Consider the following 16,922-nt stretch of genomic DNA (forward strand, 5'->3'; position numbering starts at 1 on the left):
AAAGATTGAGCATGTGAAAACACATTTCATCAAGTACAATCACACAAATGAATATGGCATTTATTGAACATAAACTTGTGTGTTGTGTGTGGGTATCAACAATGAGATAGTCCTTAGTCTAATGTGAAGCTTCAATGATCAATTCAACCAAGACATACACAATTAGCACTAGATCATGTGACCCATCTCAATTATAGAAATATGTATATATGACCTCCCACAAAACTTGATAACATAACTTGGAGCTTTACATTTGACTCCACTTTCACTCATATCATTTGATCTTTTTGATCTTTTGAGGCAATCACCTCTCAATGTGAGAGTGATATTTGATATTTCTCTTTGATGAACAAGCCTTTGACCTTTTGAATAAACATTTTCTTTAATATAAAGTCGCTTACCCTTTTTCCTAGTCGAATACTAGAATGTGCGACAGGCTTTTGCAGCTCAATATCTCTTTTCATTTGGAGATTTACATTTGGTGAGCTCTTTTTAGCAAAACAAAAAATAAAGAGTGGGAAGATATATAGACACAAGTCTATGCATGTCTCAAGATCAACAAAACCATTCACTAATCATTCATGACAAGTTTGAAGATCTATTTACAACAATCACAAAGATTTCAAGATTTCTCCCACAAAGATATGAGTGCAAAGAAACAAGCAATGCTCGAAAATGCACAAAGCCATTAGCACAAAGGTACAAGGCAAAACAAGTTTTTGAGACAAAAACTCAACAATGTCAATCAAGCTTTTTGATTTTCTAATTTTTATGTGATTTTTGGATTTTTGACATAAAAGAAGAAAATGATTGAACAAACAAGGAAAGAAGCAACAGTATTCACAAATGGACAAACAAACAATAAACATGTTGCACAAAGAGCTAACAAAGAAGTGTGCGCCCCAACACAAACAAACTTATCATATTATAAATATGTGAAGTATACAACACACAAGAGAGTCAAGGAATTGTACCAACACCAATGGTCTTACGGAGTGATTCAAACCGTGGACCATCGAGAGGCTTGGTGAAGATGTCCGCCTTTTGATTGTCGGTGTGTATGAACTCAAGACACACAACTCTTTCCTCTACCAAATCCCGAATGAAATGGTAACGTATCTCTATGTGTTTAGATTTTGAATGCTGGACAGGATTCTTGGAAAGATTGATGGCACTGGTGTTGTCACAGAAGACACACATCGTTTCTTGAGGAATTCCATAGTTATGAAGTAATTTCTTCATCCAAAGAAGCTGAGTGCAGCAACTTCCAGCAGCGATGTATTCAGCTTCTGCAGTAAATAGAGACACTAAATTCTACTTCTTGCTCATCCATGAGACAAGATTGTTACCAAGGTAGAAACAGCCGCCTAAAGTACTTTTCCGATTGTCTACACTGCCAGCCCAGTCAGCATCTGAATACCCAGCAAGACAAGCATTTGAGTCTTTTGAATACCACAGACCATAGTTTGCAGTACCATTCACATATCGAATGATTCGTTTAGCAGCAGTCAGATGAGATTCCTCTGGATTAGCTTGGTACCTGGCACAAACGCCAACACTGAAAGCAATGTCCGGTCTACTGGCTGTAAGATAGAGCAAACTCCCTATGATGCTCCTATACAATGTAGGACTTACTTCGACTCCAGACGAATCAACATTCAGTTTAGTGGACGAGTTCATGGGAGTGGAGGCATGTTTTTTGGAGTCTAGTCCAAACTTCTTGACAATGTTTCTGGCATACTTCTCTTGAGATACAAATATACCCTCCTTCTGTTGTTTGACTTGAAGACCCAAGAAAAATGTGAGTTCCCCCACCATACTCATCTCAAACTCCTTCTTCATCTCCTTAGAAAATTCAGTAGCACGATCTTCGATGGTTGCCCCAAACACTATGTCATCAACATAGACTTGTGCCACAAGGAGATAATCTTCATCATTTTTAACAAACAGAGTTCGGTCGGCATACCCTCTTTTGAAACCTCTATCTAGAAGATAATGTGTAAGACGATCATACCAGGCTCTAGGCGCTTGTTTTAAGCCATAAAGGGCTTTCTTCAATCTTAATACATGATCTGGAAAATGAGGATCCTCAAATCCTTTTGGTTGCTCAACAAATACTTCTTCATTTAGATATCCATTCAGAAATGCGCACTTTACATCCATTTGATAAAGTTTGAAATTCAAAGTGCACGCAATGGACATGAGGATTCGAATGGATTCGAGTCTTGCCACCGGAGCGAAAGATTCATCAAAATCTACTCCTTCTACTTGAGTGTATCCTTGAGCTACTAACCGAGATTTGTTTCGAATTATCTCTCCCTCTTCATCAGTTTTTTTTTTTAAAATCCATTTTGTGCCTATAACATGAACGTTCTCAGGCCTTGGAGCAAGTTCCCACACATCATTCCTCACAAACTGATTCAGCTCTTCATGCATTAACTCAACCCAATTCTCATCTTGAAGAGCCTCTTCAACCCTTTTTGGTTCAAACTGTACGAGATAGCAGTGATAAGTTACATGATTGGCTAGCAGAATGTTTCCTTTCCTGAGGCGAAGACCGTCATCAAGAGATCCTATGATGTTACTTTCCGGATGATTCTTGATGACTCTTGAAGATGGCCTTTTTGAAGTGGAAACTTCATCACTTCGAGAGATAGGAGGATGGACTTCCGGAGGAGTAAGAGGACTTGATGTTCTAGACATCGATCTCGTTTCCATTCTTGGGTTGATGGGAGTCGATTCTGCTTCTGGCATAGGTTCTTCACCTTCTATATCCAAAGCTTCTACCTCAACATCGGGCTCTTTGGTGCTCGGCCCTTCTACATCATCAATCATTTCCACCTTAGATAGGGCATCATCAATCTTGACATTTATGGACTCCATCACAGTCTTTGTTCTCTTGTTAAACACTCTATACGCTCGACTTGTAGTAGAGTACCAAAGAAAAATACCCTCATCACTTCTCGCATCAAACTTCCCAAGATTTTCCCGATCATTTAGGATATAGCATTTACTTCCAAACACCTGGAAATACTTCACTTTAGGCTTCTTCCCATTCCATATCTCATAGGCAGTCTTCTTTGTACCAACTCGAAAGAAAATCCTATTGCCAATGTGACACGAGGTGTTGACAGCTTCTCCCCAAAATTTTTGAGGTATTTGCTTGTTAAGCAACATGACTCTTGCCATCTCCTGAATCACACGATTTTTTCTCTCTACCACTCCATTTTGTTGTGGAGTTTTGGGAGCTGAAAATTCTCTCTTAATTCCATTCTTCTCACAGAAGGACTCGAATCTTGCATTCTCAAATTCCCTCCCATGATCACTTCTAATTTTGGCAATCGGAATCCCCTTTTCGTTTTGTAGTTTCTTGCACAGAATCTCCAACCTCTCACATGCTTCTGATTTTTCTCTAAGGAATTCAACCCAAGTGTATCTTGAGTAGTCGTCCACAATGACCATAATGTATCTTTTCTCCCCTAGGCTTTCAGTTCTGGTAGGCCCCATTAGATCAACATGAAGTAACTCCAAGCACCGAGAAGTGGCGATCACATTCACCTTGTGATGACTTGCCTTAGTTTGCTTCCCCATTTGACATGCACCACATACGGTCTTCTTCACTTTACCAAACTTAGGGAGACCCTCGACTGCTTCAAGTTTGGAGACTTTTGCTACTTGTTTGAAGTTGGCATGCCCAAATCTGTGATGCCACAGCTCCAACATATCCACACGAGCACTTCTACACGATAGGGGTGCTGTGGGAACTATTCCATAACAGTTATCTGTAGTCCGACTTCCCTCCAAAACCTGAATCCCCTCTTCATTGATGATCAAGCATCCCTTCTTGGAGAATTGTACCAGGAAATCATCATCACAAATTTGAGTGATGCTCAACAAATTCGCCTTCAGCCCTTTTATGTACAGCACATCTTTCAACAGCGGCAAACCAGGTATCTCAATGGTTCCTTTGCCTAGGACTTGAGCATGACTTCCATCACCGAAAGTCACATAGTCACCAACCTTTTGTTTGATTGTCTTAAACAGTGACTTATCCCCTGTCATATGGCGAGAACACCCACTGTCAAGATACCACAAACACGCACTAAACACCTTCAACGAGGTATGCACAAATAGGTTCACATGTGACAAACATTCTCGACCTTCAAACACAAACTCATCATCAGTTTTCATGCTTCTTTCAGATTGATTTTTCATTTTCAGATTCTCAATCATCTCACACAACATTCTATTCTTTCTTTTATACTTCTTAATCAATGATTTAGATTCAGATATGCTACTGTGTAAGACATGATTCTGATTTTCAAGATATTCCAGCATGTGAACAAATACTCTAGCATGTTTCTTAGTTTTTAACAACTCTATGAGATCATTAGTAAAACACCTTTCAGACATATGCATAGAGTCATTTTCACAAACACTTAAGCTATAATTCAGCATGGTATTTTCCATAACAACAACCACAACACAGGGGTCTAGGATCACACTTAGGTAATAAAACCACAACAAGTGTACCTGCTCTGATACCAATTGAAAGTTCAAAAAACGTGTATAAACACCTTTGAACGTTTAAACCCCCCAAATTACAACTTAACCAATTCAAGCAATATGTCAAACAACTAGTGTGCGGAAACTTAACATATGCTATAATATGAAATTGGTTAAAAACTATCTAAGCCAACACAAAATAAAATCCACAGCAGATAATAAAAAGGCAAAGATAGAGAGGAAGGAAGATGCAAACACAAAGACAACACGCGATGTGTTATCGAAGAGGAAACCGAAGCCCTCGGCGTAAAACCTCTCCGCCGCCCTCCAAGCGGTAAACAATCCACTAGAAAATACAGTTGGGATACATGGACAGCAATAGACCCTCCAAGCCTAATCTACCCAGTGCACCTAAGCCTCCAAGCTTCTTGCTCCAACGAGGTTGCGCCGAACCTTTTTCTTTTCTAGCTTCCCGGATTCCGCTACTAGACCGTAGCATCAACCAATGAAGATTGGTTCCTTCCTAACTGCTTCCCAGAAATCCAAACAACTGTCTCACAGTGATGATGATGGTGAGAACCAGGTTTGGTATAATGCCTCTCAAGGATTTGACAATGGAGAGGAAGAGAGTTGAGGAATTTTAAGAGACTCTAAGGTATAGATTGTGGGTGAATCAATCTTGTTTTTCTTTAGGGTTTCTCTCTCAAAATTCTCTCTGGAAACTCTCTTTCAATCGTGGGTAAAAGGGGTATTTATACTGGAGTGGGAGAGGAATGTGAAACGTCAGGTTTAACAAAACAGGGGTAGCTCGCGGCTTGACTAAGTCGCGAGATCCAGTCGCGAGATAACCGTATGGCCAGTTGTCCTATTTTGTCCTGTAGTGCTCCAGCTTGCATGACTGTTCACCTTCCAGCATGCTTGGCACGTGTGCTGCGTCTGGCGGCTTGCAGCCGCGAGTCCCAGCCGCGAGTCTCTGTTTTCTTGCACACTCTTGAGCAATCTTCACTCTATCTCACTCACTACCCTTACATCAAACCCACCTAAATACAGGGTTACTAAATGCTGAATTACAAGCAAATTTGGCACGGAATAAAGCCAATTAGATGGTTGAATAAATTCAACCTTACAATTTTATTTTATTTATTTATTATTTTTTGTTTAGAAACAATGGAGGAATTTGGGTTTGTCTAAGACTCTAGTGGGAAATTATAGGAAATTTATTTGATAGTTTTTTTTTTTGAATTTTATTGAATTACGATTTTAATCTCATTTTTTAAATAATTTTTCAATTTGAATTTGCCTATTGTTACTTATTATTGAGGTTACACGGGAAAAGATTTTTAAGAAGCTAAAATTTAGGATTTTGAAAAAGAGTAAACTATTGGGTTTAGTGTGAGCTAATTTCTGGAAAAAAAAAATTTCTCTAGTATTTTTTTTTTTTTTAATTTGGTTAAATTACAATTTTAACCCTATTGTTTCTTTTTTAGGAATAAAGATTATCTAATTATATTAGATGCATCCTTGACATATTTTGAAATCGTAATTAACTTTCTAAATGCTCTTAATATATAGAAACTAGGCTTATCACACGTGTTGATGATGCTTTTTTTTTTTTTTTTTTGAGTTTAATGTCATAATTTTTCAATTTGAATTTGTTTATTATTAGTGAAGTTACACGAGAAGGGGCTTTTAAAAAGCTAAAATTTAGGATTTTGAAAAGGAGTAAACTGTTGGGTTTAGTGTGAGCTAATTTTTAGGAAAAATAATGTATCAAACATGTGTGAGATATATTTAAATAAAGAGAGTATGCTAATTTATAGGAAAAAAAAATTTCTCGAGTAGTTTTTCATTTTGTTGAATTACAATTTTAACCTTTTTTTTTTTAGAATAAGGATTATCTAATTAGATTAGGGGCATTTTTGACATTTTCTTAAGTCATAACTAATTTTCTGAATTCACTTAATATATAGAGATATTATTTATAATAGGATTCCCTATTTTGGTTTCATCATTTTTCATAATAAAATATCCTTACCTAAATTCTTAAACTCTCTAAAATACTCATATCATTTAGTTAAATAATTTTAAATTTAAAAACACAAACTTGTTAAAAAAATTATTTAACTATTTTTAAAAAAGTTCATAAATTTTAGGCCTTTTCCTTTTTCGTCTCCAATCTAAATCACCATCTACTATAAGGTATAGAAAGATCTTAAAAATTAAGATATTATCTCTATCTCATTTTTAAATATTATTACACATTACCTTGTGTCTTTCTTTAAAAAAAAAAAAAAAAAATACTCACATCTCTATCTCACTTTTAAACATTATGACATTAAACCCAAAATAAAAAATAAAATTGTTTCATGTAATGAGGCTAGTATAGAGAAAATATTATAGACGACTGAATTTCTACATTAAAATAAATCATTCAAGTAAAATAGTTTCACAAATATGAATTTGTATTGATCAATGTGTGGTACAATTCTCTAAAATTACAAAAGAGTGATCCTCTGATTTGATCTCTTTGACTAATTGATTGGAATTGTGGTAATGTGATTTTGACTCAAACACCAAATATCCTTTGATTTAGCTAAAGGATGGATCAAAGACCCTTGAAACAAAATTACAACGAATCTCTGGCTATAATCTTTTTAGAAATTCTTTGTTCATCGTGTGTTCTTCGTGTCCTTCGCATGTTCTTTGTCTTCAAAGGTTTGTGGTGGAAGTTCTTTGGAGCTTTTTGGGGCTTGAATCCATAGAGCTTCACTAATTTGTGGTTTCTTGAAGTTTATGAAGGCTTTTGGGCTTGATTCCAGCAAACTTTAAGATCTACACAGGTAGTTTGGATGATTTCATTTCAAATGTTCTTTGTATTTAAGGTTGAAGTTCTTGAAGGCTTTGAGGCTTGATTCCTGCAGAGCTTCTATACTTCAAAGTGCTTCTGAATCTTCTTTGATGTTGCTTGAAGTGTAGATGTCTTAATGTGTAGAAATGCCTTAGAAAGACTTCTATTTATAGGAGTTTGGGGGTGGGTGAGTGACACATGGTGGAGTCTGATTGATGACACATGTCACTGCCTGATTGGAGGAGCATTAAGGCTTTTCCTCCAAGACACATGACATTGTTAGATTGGCCAAAATGTCTTCATTTTCAAGGTGACACATGATTGGACTGCTTATGTCGTTTCTTACACACGCTGATGTGTGATTGCAATTTTCATGCTTTTATGTTTTTATTTCATTGACACTTGGCAAATCTCTGTTGGTGTCTGATTGGTGATAGTAGAAACTAGTAGCAGTGCGTGGCGCTTGTAATTGGCTATACGTTGTGGACTTGGTAATATGATGTGTCAGCTTGTGATAGGTCGAAAATTTTCTCTCCCTACAAATATTATTTAGCTCTTATTAATATGAAATAAAATTTTACAGGTTCAAATACGCCTACAAAACCTCAAGGGGTGGGGTGAGCACTTGGATTTGAAATTACAGAAAATTATACAAGGGACTGTAATGATTGGGGTGGGATTCATTATTACGTGAAGTTAGTATGCCATTATTTTATACTAACAAAACAAAGTTGTATATATTCACAATATCATGTTATCTTAACTAAGTTATGTTAAGTATCTACCAAATAAATAGTCCAAGTCTTTAACCCACACCCAACAATAAATGATACCCAACTGCAGTGACAATAAAACTCAAACCTTTACCTAAGATGTAAATTTGTTAAGAGGGAGGACCAGTGATAGAGAGAGGCAATGTGGTGTGATAAGTACTTGTGTTATCAGTGAGTGAGCAATGAGGTAGTAAGGAGTGTTAGAGGCAATGAGGAGTGTTATGGGTGAGTGTGCAGTGAGGCAGTGAGGATTGAGGAGTGTTAGGGGCAGTGTGAGGTCTGTGCGTTTTATATTTAGGTCGACGTAAATCGAGTCTTAAAGACTTGATTTTGCATTTTAAAACTTGAGTCTATAGGATTGAAGATCCATGTGGCATTAAACTTCCACATCAGCAAGTGGAACTCACGTCTTTGAGTCTCGATATTTAGATGGAAATTGAGCCTTTAAAACTCAAGGTGTTATTTTGCAATTTTGTTTCTAACGCATGTCAACTTATTATATTGTTTCCCTCACTAATGCTAGCCTGCAAATTACTTCGTTTTCTTAGTAGGAACATTGACTTGGTGTGCACTGTGCAGTTTGATTGAACAACTCACAACTGAGAGACTTTGGATGGAAGGACAAAAGCACATTGTGCGAAAAATTTCATCCACCCTTGCTTCTCTATGATGTAATTTGTTCCCAGGCACACTGGAATAGACTATAGTTTCTTGAGTAGAGATTTTCTTTTTAGTTTTGTCTGATCACCATGGTTATACAACACTCTTTGCAAATTCCCTTTAGTAACTTCCAAATTTGTCACAAATCATGGTCATCTGAATGTTACATATACTCGTGTTAATAAAGTCACACATTGAATAATAATGAGAAAATTGTAAGTGTTTAATATATATTACTTAATTGGATCTAAGCTCATAGCTAAATCACTCTTCTTTTTTGTGACTTAGGCAGTGGTGAGCCACATAGAAACCGAAGGAGCCATGGCCCCCAAGGGTTTGAAAAATCCTTAAGATGCTTACATGAGAAGCCTATATATGCACTTATCAAAATGGCCCCCACCATCAATTTTATAGAGAAAGGTAGTTTCATTCTTTTTTATAGAACACATGTCTAATCCCAACTGTTCTATTTTTTTTTTTAAATGAACCCCAACCGTTCACTTGTTTCTCACCAAAACAAGATGGTCTTACGTGTAGCAGAACATTATTTCATCAAAATGGGTGTTGCTGGCCAAGCAACAGTACTATATATTCTGGTTTCTGGCTGAGAAGAACAAGACTATCTGAAACGCTTAACATCAACATGCCAGACATGTCTTTAATTGGATTGCCGCGGTTAAAAACAGCCGTTCTAACTGGGGTATAGTTGTTCAATTTTAGAGGCCAAGGTTGTGTCTTCACTATGACTGAGGGACTGGGATTGAGTAATGCTGTCAGCAGCGTCGAGAACACATATGGAACTCAAAAAACACGAAAGCAAAGATGTCCATTGCTTTCTGTTTTGCTCTTAGCCAGCATGTTAAAGTTAGAAGGTCATGCATTGACTCAAACACGTGGTTTGCATTGGCAACACTCAACGATTGGCATGTTCGAGAATTATAAATTTTGTTGTGAACAAGAATTTGCTGTACATGCTTATCAAAAAAAAAAAAAAAAACAAAAAAGAAGAAGAAGAAGAATTTGCTAGTTGTACATGTATGGTTATTCCCTTTTGCAGATGTTGGCATTTTTTATAGTCTGTCATGGTCCCGAGCAGTGGTGGCTCCAGGAAATTTTGTCAGGGTATTCCTCAACAAGCATAAGTTACACAATTTAATAAAAAGAAAATTTTATATATCGATAACAACAACAATAAAAAAATACGCAAATACATAAAATTTACAATTGTCTTCTACGAGTTTTCATATTTTGAAATCTTTGCATGATAGTTTCATTATTAATGCTACAAGCTACATCTTTTTCAATATACACAATCAAACAATCATTCATCCACTGATCTCCCATTCGATTGCGCAGTTCATTCTTTATATATTTCATTGCTGAGAAACTTCTTTCTACTGTTGCAGTAGCAACTGGAAGGGTCAAAGCTAGCTTCACAAGCAAATAGACTAAAGGATAAGTCTCATGCTTCCTTGTGCTCACTAACTTTTCAGCAAGTTTACTAACTCTTTGAAGCTCTAAAAAGAAGTCGTTGCTGCGCATATCAAAAATATAATTCTGCAGTTGAGAGTCAAGTGCCAAATTATCTGTCCCAAGAAAATCAGAGGGATAGAACTTAGCTAGACGAATCAACTTTTCCTTATCGAAAGCCACAACTGAATTACTTGGATTTAAGCAAGCCATACAAAGTAGCAAATCGGTATTTGCCTCAAAAAAATGGTTGTTAAGCTCTTGAAGTTGCATATCTATGACTGTGTAGAATAGCTCAACACAATAATGATATAAATTTGTCTTTTGTTGAGTGTTGCATCGTGACCTCCCACTAACTACAAATGTTTCATCCATGTTCAAGATAGAAATATCATGCGTGGTACAAAAAGAAGATACTTCAGTCAATAAAGATTCTCATTCATCTTCTCTCATTACTTGCAGTCTTTGCTTAGACACTTTAACAAGATCCATAGCATTTACTATATCCTGATTTTTTTTTTGGCAATGCTATTGACAACTCATTTGTGATCCCTAAAATATTTTTCATCAAATGTAGGGCAAAGACAAATTCAAAAGATAGAATTGACCTCATAATAGATTGAGCTTCAACTTTTTGGTCATATAGGCCATCTTCTTCAATAATCTCATGTACATCAACAACAGCAGAGAACATTAAAATCAAGTTCAAAATAATCCCATAATATGATCCCCAATGTGTATCACCAGAACGTTTAAGATTTGTCTCTTGATTCAAACCTTGCCCACTTCTACGTACACCATTCTCTAAATTTTCTTTAATTTTGGCAAATTGTGCATCTCGAAGAGCATCTCGTCTCTTACAAGAGCCTTCAACAATAGTTACTAAATTACTAACTACATAAAAAAATTCAGCAATGTTAATGTGATTTTTAGCAACAGCAACAAGTGTCAATTGAAGTTGATGAGCAAAACAATGGACATAAAATGCTGACTTATTCTCTTTCAAAATTAAAGTTTTTAGACCATTGATATCACCTTGCATATTACTAGCCCTGTCATAACCTTGCTCACGTAGGTTCGACAAACTCAAATTATGTTCACAAAGTAAACATTCAATAGCACATTTGAGTGACAAAGCGGTGGTACTTGCAACATGTACAATATCAAGGAACCGCTCTATAATAATTCCTTTTTTGTTCACATAACGAAGAACGAGGGACATTTGTTTTTTCACTGAGATATCACGTGACTCATCAACTAATATTGAAAAGAACCCATTGTCAAGATCCTTGATGATGGCTTTGGATGTTTCACGTGCAATTGCATTCACAATAACTTTTTGATATCCGGGTGGGTAAGCTTGCAATTTTTCAGAGCTGTTTGCAACACTTTATTGATAGATTCATTGTGATCCCCCAAAAATTGTACAAGCTCAAGAAAATTTCATTTATCACTTGAACCTTGAGATTCATCGTGACCACGAAAAGCTAATCCCCGGCATAAAAGGAATCTTATTCAATCAACTATTGCATTTAATTGAACTCGATAATCATGTTTATCTTTATTTGATTGTTTAACCAAAACACTTTGAATGTGTTGCTTTTGCTTCAATAGATCTTCACCCTTCTTGACAGCTTGGCTATGAGCACTATTAACTCCTCCAACATGGGACTCTAACTTCGCAACCTGATTCCAAAGTTTGAATCCCTTTGTTACAAAAGTATCACCTCCTCCTTACTTACCAAAATCTTGCCGCCCAAATAGGTAGCAATAAAAACAAAATGCCGCATCCTTGTCTATACTATATTCCAACCACTTTCTACCTATATACCATTCGGATCTAAATCGACAGGGCTTTTCAGAAAAATATGATGCAGGGAAATCATGAAGAATAGGTTGACAAGGGCCTTTTGTTAAATAATGTCTTCTTATTTCATCATGATTATTAGGATGATAAGATGATATCTTTTGTCGTAGCCCAGGATCTAAAGGAAGATTTTCTAAGTTAAAGTCAACACGAATTCACTTAGAAGATGAAAATGAATCTTGCACAGGAGATGAATCTTTGGTACGTGGTTTTCTTATCAAATATTTGTCCATAATTCTAGCAAAAGAATAAACAATAAACTATAAGTTCATTTGAAATATTAATAAAATTATTAATTATTGTTGTTTAGTTGCTTCATTAATTTGTTTGTCTTTTATAAACTATAATTTGTTATATTGTTATTTCATTAATTATAAAATTATTAATTATTATTTAGCCTAACATAATTTAATTTATTTGTCTTTTATAATGTATTGGTTAATTATACAGCTTTAATTATTGTTGTTTAGCGTAACAATAAACTATATTGCTTTAATTTGTTTGTCATTAATTATATTGCTTTAATTTGTTATATTATTTAGCTCCTTGTATACATTACACTAAAAAAGCCTAACATTACACATCCCATGTGCAGCACAATAATTAAAATAGTGTAATGTGCAGCATATTACATTGCTTTAATTATTGTGCTCCCGGCCCCATGTGTGATGTGCCCATCAGCCCATCTACCCCCACCCCACTCAATGGACAAGCACAAGCCTTATGCCTGATGCCCAATCACAATTGCCGGCCAATCAGAAAATTTCGCAAGATTCACAAATCACAATATTCACTAAAAGACAATTAATATCATACCAACACAGAACACACACTGACCAACACAACACCAATGGATAAAATAAACACTAAAGCCAAATTCAAAAAGACAAAAGAACAGGAAAAAGAAAAATATAAATAAAGACAAACAATGATTCATTCGGCCAGCCAATCAAAGAGAAGAGTGATTCATTTGGCCAGCCAAATAGCCAATGAGAGAGAGAGAGAGAGAGAGAGAGAGAGAGTTACTGAGTTAATTTAAATAAAGACCAAAGAGAGAGAGACGTTCATTATTTTAGAAAATCACACTTTCAGTGAAATAAAGAGAGAGAGAGATTGAGAAACTGAGAGAGAAAAAGAGAGAGAAATTAGAAATACCTTGAGGGAGCTGAAGCTCAGGAGGGTACGGAGGGATCTGCGATTTGCTAGCACCAAGCACCGAAGCTGAGTAGAGCGATCTGCTACTGCGATCTACGGTCTGCGATCTACAATCTACGATGAGGGGCGAGCTATGGCGATGACGACGAGGAGCGAGCTACGGCAACGAGGAGGAGGAGCGAGTTACGGCAACCGAGGAGCGAGTATTGGGGTTTTTTGGTTTGGTTTTGCTGTTTTGGTACGGAGGCTCTGTATTGGGCTTTTTTTTTTTGTTTTGATAAACACAATATTGCTTTTGCTTTGTTTTGCTTTTGCTTTGTATTGTATAGACTGTATCAGTGTATTGGGGATTGGTTTTCTCTGCAGCGACGTGACTGTGGGTACGGTGGGTAAGTTTGATTTCTGATTCTGTGTTGTTTTTTTTTTTTTTTTTTTTTTTTTTTTTTTTTTTTTTTTTTTTTTTTTTTTTTTTGGGCTTTTTTTGCTTGAAAGTTGAACAGATAATTTTTTTTTTTTTTTTTTTTAATCTGAGGGTATTCCTAATTTAGCTTAAATATACTTTTTTTTTTTTAGTAATTTTTTTCAGGTCAGGGTGTTCCTGGGAACACCCTGACCTGTACGTGGCGCCGCCACTGGTCCCGATTCTTCGACTATTTCACATTAGGAAGTGAGGATATTGTTTGTTTGTTTAGACCCCTTAAAGCAAATTGTTTAACTTAATATATTAGTCAAGTAATTACTTAAGTTAATTATTCAGATCTAGGTTAAATAATAATAAATCATATCATGCAAAGCAGGGAAAAGTAAATAACACCACGATATAATAACTCAAGAAAACCAATGAAACGAACCGTCTCAAGGTAAAAACCTGAGGAAGATTTGACCTAGCTATTCTTAAGGTAAAGCAAATCCACTATAAGAGAATCGAAATTTTTACAATTAGATTTAACCTTAAATCTATTGCTATCTTCAGTAGTAACTTACTGACACAACCATGTGCAAGTTCCGCAGGGGCAACGATACGTTATAGTCAGGGGGTTCAAATGAACTTGAACCCCCTAACCTGAAATTTATATATATATATATATATATATAATATTTTTACAAAAAATTGTTTTGAATCCCCTGCAATACAAATTTGTACACCCTCATCATGAACCTGACCCCTTTTTTTTTATTAAAAGCCCAAACTTAAACTCCCTGAAAAAAAAAAAAAAAAAAAAAAAAAAAAAAAAAAAAAAAAAAAAAAAAAAAAAAAAAAAAAAAAGAAAAAAGAAAATTTTGGTCTTTAATCTCAAAAATAAAAAGCCCATAAATCAAATTTTGAAAAATCATAAACAAAAAAAATAGGCCAAATAAAATCTAAGAATTTGCAGCTGCCTAACCTCCAAAATCTCTCATTATCCTTCTTCACTCTCCAAACCCAAAGGAAAAAGGCTGCCTCTACTTCACACACACAAATTTTGCCGTTGCATAGCCCCCATGATCTGCCGCCGCCTGATTGTCCCTAATCTACTGCTGTCGCCACCGCTTGGTCTGCCTTTTCCACTTGATCTGTTTTTTCAGCTCTCTCTTTCTCTCTTTCTTTCACTGTGAGAGTGTGTTTATAATGTTTTGATATGTTATTTCACTGAATTTGTGTGAGTGAATCACCGTGTGTGTGTGGAGTTATCTTTTGATTTCTTTTGTTGAGTTTTGGATCTTGGACTATGTGTGTGGAGGGCTGTGGGGTTAAGAACTGTGACTGTGTTATGATATTTGTTGTTGAGTAACTCAACTAGTCAACTTGAGTTTTGAGTCTATAATAAGTCTGACTGTGTGTGTGGGCCTGTGGGGGTTAATGGGTTAGAGAACTTATAGTGTTTTACTGTTGTTGAGTTTTGAGTTTTTTTACTGTTGTAGTGTTGTTGTAAGTGTTTGTATTGATTTGATATAAAGTTGAGTTATGACTCATCTTTTGCACTTTGACTATTTGACTAATTTGTGACTTGTGAGTGGTTTTTATTTTTTTATTTTATTTTTTTATTTTTTATTTATTTTGCTGAATGTGAGTTGTGAGTGGTTGTTGGCTATGTGACTTGGCCAATACATTAACACTAAAGGACAATAAAAATATAAAACATTTAAAGAATTGTAAACTTATACATCAAATAATTGCAAAAAAATACTTATCAATAATTAATATGTTTATTGTATTAGAAAGAAATATGTCGAATGAACTTATAGTTTATTTTTTATTTTTTTGTTAGTATTATGGACAAATTTGTAATAAGGAAACCCCGTAGGCTGCAAGATTCATCTCCTACCCAAGATTCATCTCTTATATAATTTATGTTTCTTATTGACCCCCCTGGGCAAAAAACCTGGAGCTGCCCTTGAAGCTCTGAATTCACGGACTCCTTCTCTTGTTGGACTCACTGCAACATAAGAACCCACGCTTGTGACTTTAAGATCCCACTCAAAGGTTTCAGATCACCTTCAGTTGTTGATCTTTGTAGCAATAATTAAGTTCTACCAATGCTTGATTGTAGATCTTACTCCGGTAGACACTTGTGCAGTTAGAAGGTACAACACCTCTTAGATCTCACAAGGAGTAACACATAAGTCTTCCAAAGGTTTTCAAAAAGTAGCTAGGGTTTCCCTTTTATATGTGGACAAGTTGGATTGAAACCCTAAACATTTTTGTGGGCTTGGTCCTTCTTTTAAAATTCTGCAGAATCTAATTTCTGTGTTTCTCAATTGGTTGAATCTAATTTTCGATCAATCGAACTTGGTAGATTCTGACTCTTCTTTTCTACAGTTAGCTCAAACTTGAAGCTTAAAACATACATCTTTGAGCAATGCCTAACACATAGACTAGACATGTTTTGTTCTCGGTTTGCCAACACATACAAAATAAAATTCTAAACATTTAATCCTAAATTTTTAGAACCTAACAATCTCCCCCTTTAACAATCCGTGACAAAACATACATACAAAATGAATTGCTAAAATCAAACATCAGCCCAATTACAAAGTGTTGCCCTAATACAATTTTATCACAATTACTAACTATTAGTTGCTAGTATAAATAGCAACTATTGAAAGAATTAACTTATAAATTCCTGAAATACTGAAAACAAATCATAAATGCATATGTGGAAAAAAAATTGTCCAACTCATGGGTTTAACCTAACCCAACCCGATTCATGTGGGTTGAATTGGGTTGGGTTGGGTTGGGTTGGATTTTTTTTAACCTATCATGATGGGTTGGGTTGAAAAATCCCCTGAACTTGATCTAACTCGACCCATGCACACCCCTAATGGAGATAGTTGTGGTGATTTTTTAGCTGAAGTAGAAATTTAAAATACGAAGACTTTTGTTATGTATTATAATCACTACAAGAAAACCAGGCAGTTGCGGCGGACCTATTGCGGCGGGTGGCAAAACAGCCGCTATAGGTGGCCTTATTACGGCGCGAATTGGGCCAGCCGCTGTAGAGGAGATCTATTGCGGCGGGCCAATAGCCCGCCGCAATAGTTATAGCTATTGCGGCGCTCTACAGCGGTGGGCCAATGACCCGCCGTAATATATCTGTTTCAGCGGCCCCAAACCTGGATATAGCGGCGGGTGATTGACCCGCCGCAATAGGCCTTACATTTT

The sequence above is a fragment of the Quercus lobata genome, chromosome 8 (assembly GCF_001633185.2).
Source record: "Quercus lobata isolate SW786 chromosome 8, ValleyOak3.0 Primary Assembly, whole genome shotgun sequence".
NCBI classification, from domain to species: domain Eukaryota; kingdom Viridiplantae; phylum Streptophyta; class Magnoliopsida; order Fagales; family Fagaceae; genus Quercus; species Quercus lobata.